The following is a 4,298-nucleotide window of genomic DNA, read 5'->3' on the forward strand; positions in this document are numbered from 1 at the left end:
ATTTGGGTTTGTTTGTTGTCTTCCTCAGGATTTGTCTGGGTTATAAGTTTGGGAGAAGAATACTACAGAGGTGAAGTTCCCTTTTCATCACATAATATGAAGGGCACAACATGTATTAGCGCTGGTGATATTCACTGAGATCACTTAGTGTTTACTAGGTTTCTCAACTGTGAAGTTATTTTTTCCTTTCTAAACTCAACTCTTAGGACACCAGTCCTAATTCTAGCCCGTACTTAAGGAGGTGGGTGTGTGGTTGGGAAGAGGGAAGAGGTTACACTCCAGCTTGGTGCAGGGGGAGTATCTATACATATTGCTTGGAATTCTGCAAAGAAGATTTGTCTCTCTGCCCATTTACTTATTCAATCATGTATTTATATCAGCCTGGGCTCATTTATATTTATTTTATAATTTAGGTTATAATCTAATACTCATTTATTTCGTTGCTCAAATTGTTCTGGTTTTGGCCATTGAGAGAGAGCTCTTTCAGGTTAGCTCCAACATGTTCCCTACGTTGTTTTTTTGTTTGTTTGTTTGTTTGTTTTGAGACAGAGTCTCACTTTGTTGCCCTGGGCTCAAGCAATTCACCCATCTCAGCCCCCCAAAATGCTAGGATTATAGGCATGAGCTACTGTGCTGGCCTATTCTTTTTTTTTTTTTTTTTTTATAGAGACAGAGTCTCACTTTATCGCCCTCGGTAGAGTGCCATGGCATCACACAGCTCACAGCAACCTCCAGCTGCTGGGCTTAGGCAATTCTCTTGCCTCAGCCTCCCCAGAAGCTGGGACTACAGGTGCCTAGCTGTTTTTTTGTTGCAGTTTGGCCAGGGCTGGGTTCAAACCCACCACCCTCAGTATATGGGGCCAGTGCCCTACTCATTGAGCCATAGGCACCACCCTCTTTTGTTTATTTTCAGCACTTTCTTTTTCTTTTCTTTCTTTCTTCTTTTTTTTTTTTTGAGACAGTCTCACTATGTTGCCCATCTTAGAGTGCTGTGACATCATAGCTCACAGCAGTCTCCAACTCCTGGGCTCAAGAGATTCTCCTGCCTCCGCCTCCCAAGTAGCGGGGACTACAGGTGCCCACCACAATGCCCGGCTATTTTTTGGTTGCAGCCATCATTGTTGTTTGGCGGCCGGAGCTGGATTTGAACCTGCCAGCTCGGCTGTATGTGGCTGGTACCTTAGCCACTTGAGCCACAGGTGCCAAGCCTATTTTAAGCACTTTCTTACTTTATAGCATTACAAGATGCTCCGGCCTCATCTGGTATATTCCTCACCCCGTTCTTTGAATCAACCAAGGATCCCTGGTTTCTGCTTTTGGACAGTTGTATTAGAAACAAGATCTGAGGGTTGAATGTGCTCATTTCTACTGAAATACTGTTTTGTTTCATTTTACAAACAATACAAACATGAAAAGTTAAAAAAATTCAGTAGACAGGCCTCTAAATTCCATCATCAAGGCTCGGCGCCTGTGGCTCAAGCGGCTAAGGTGCCAGCCACATACATCTGAGCTAGTGTGTTCAAATCCAGCCCAGGCCTGCCAAACAACAATGATGGTTGCAACCAAAAAATAGCTGGGCATTGTGGCAGGTGCCTGTAGTTCCAGCTACTTGGGAGGCTGAGGCAAGAGGATGGCTTGAGCCCAGGAGTTGGAGCTTATTGTGAGCTGTGATGCCACAGCACTCTACCCAGGGTGACAGCTGGAGGCTCTGTCTCAAAAAATAAATAAATAAATAAATTCCATCATTAAGCCGTGAGAGTTTTTTTTTGTTGTTGTTGTAGATGCAGAGTCTCACTCTATGGCCCTTGTTAGAGTGTCATGGCATCACACAGCTCACAGAAACCTCCAACTCCTGGGCTTGGGCTTAGATGATTCTCTTGCCTCAGCCTCCCGAGTAGCTGGAACTACAGGTGCCTGCCTCAATGCCTGGTTATTTTTTTTGTTGCAGTTTGGCTGGGGCCGGGTTTGAACCTGCCACCCTGGGTATATGGGGCCAGCGCCCTACTCACTGAGCCACAGGTGCCTCCCAGCTATGAGGAAGTTTAACATTTGTGTCTTTTTTTTTTTTTTTTTTGAGGCAGAGTTTCACCCTGTTGTACTTGGTAGAGTGTGGTGGCATCATAGCTCACAGCAACTTGAAAGTCTTTGGGCTTAAGTGATTCTCTTGCTTTAGCCTCCCAAGTAGCTGGGACTACAGGTGCCTGCCACAACACCCGGCTAAATTTTGGTTGCAGTTGTCATCGTTTAGCAGGCCCGTGCCAGGCTTGGTGTATGTGGCCAGCACCCTACTCACTGAGCTATGGGCACTGAGCCAACGTTTATGTCCTTTTAAATACCTCTTTAGATACCTGACACCCGTTTATATCTTTTTTTTTTTTTTTTTTAAGACAGAGCCTTAAGCTATTCCCCTGGGTAGAGTACTGTAGCATCACAGCTCACAGCAACCTCCAACTCCTGGGCTCAAGCAAGTCTCCTGCCTCAGCCTCCCAAGTAGCTGAGACCACAGGCGCCCACCGCAACGCCCAGCTATTTTTGGTTGCAGCCGTCATTGTTGTTTTGGTGGGCCTGGGCTGGATTCGAACCCGCCACCTTAGGTGTATGTGGCTGGTGCCTTAGCCACTCGAGCCACAGGCACCGAGTCTATATCTGTTATCCAGACAGTTAACCATCCACATTATTTATCATGCCATACACATCTCCTGTGACCTGATTTATGAATTCAGTATGTCATGGGCATCTTACCATATCTATTTTTTTTAGAGACAGAGTCTTACTTTGTCACCCTTGGTAGAGTGCCTTGGCGTCACAGCTCACAACAACCTCCAGCTCTTGAGCTTAGGCAATTCTCTTGTCTCAGCCTCCTGAGTAGCTGTGACTAGAGGCACCCACCACAACACCTGGCTATTTTTTTTTTTTTAAGAGACAGAGTTTTACTTTTTCACCCTCGGTAGAGTGCCTGCCGTGGTGTCACATGGCCCACAGCAACCTCCAACTCTTGGGCTTAGGCGTTTCTCTTGCCTCAGCCTCCCAAGTAGCTGGGACTACAGGTGCCTGCCGCAACACCCGGCTATTTTCTTGTTGCAGTTTGGTGGAGCCTGTATATGGGGCCAGTGCTCTGCTCCCTAAGTCACAGGCGCCACCCTTGGTATATGGGGCCAGCCTCCTGAGTAGCTGGGACAAAAGGCGCCTGCCGCAATACCTGGCACTACCCAAGTCTCCTTTGGGTGGCTGAATAGTATTCCATGGTATACATATCCCACAGCTTGTTAATCCTTTCCTGGATCGGTGGGCATTTAGGTTGTTTCCACATTTTGACAATTGTAAATGGAGTTGCAATACACAGTCTAGTGCAAATGCCCTTATGGTAAATTGATTTTTTTTCTTCTGGGTAGATGCCTAGTAATTGGATTGCAGGATCAAATGGGAGGTCTAGTTTGAGTTCTTTGAGGATTCTTCATACTTTTTTTCTTTCTTTTTTTTCGTAGAGACAGAATCTCAGTTTATCACCCTTGGTAGAGTGCTATGGCGTCACAGCTCACAGCATTCTCCAACTCCTGGGTTTAGGTGATTCTCTTGCCTCAGCCTCCAGAGTAGCTTGGACTACAGGTGCCTGCCACAATGCCTAGCTATTTTTTTGTTGCAGTTCGTCCGGGGCCAGGTTTGAACCCACCACCCTCAGTTTATGGGGCTGGTACCCTACTCACTGAGCCACAGGTGCCACCCTACTTTCCTCCAAAAAGGCTGCACTAGTTTGCAGTCCCATCAGCAGTGTAAAAGTGTTCCCTTTTCTCCAAAGTTTGGCTGGGGCCGGGTTCAAACCCGCCACCTTCGGTATATGGGGCCGGTATCCTGCTCACTGGGCTACAGGTGCCAGCCAGCCAACACCATTTATTGAATAGGAATTCTTTTTCCCAGCATATATTCTTATTCAAAATTCTCATTTTATTTATTTATTTATTTATTTATGTATGTATTTATTTTTTTTGCGACAGAGCCTCAAGCTGTCCTCCTGGGTAGAGTGCTGTGGCATCACAGCTCACAGCAACCTCCAACTCCCGGGCTCAAGTGAGTCTCCTGCCTCTGCCTCCCAAGTAGGTGGGACCACAGGCGCCTGCCACAATGCCTCGCTATTTTTTGGTTGTAGCCATCGTTGCTTGGCAGGCCGGGGCTGGATTTGAACCCGCCACCTTAGGTGTATGTGGCGCCTTAGCCACTTGAGCCACAGGTGCTGAGCCAAAATTCTCATTTAAAAATGATTACCGGCTCGGCGCCGGCTAAGGCGCCAGCCACGTACACCT

The sequence above is a fragment of the Otolemur garnettii genome, unplaced genomic scaffold, assembly GCF_000181295.1.
Source record: "Otolemur garnettii isolate 467f Iridium unplaced genomic scaffold, OtoGar3 scaffold00038, whole genome shotgun sequence".
NCBI lineage: Eukaryota > Metazoa > Chordata > Mammalia > Primates > Galagidae > Otolemur > Otolemur garnettii.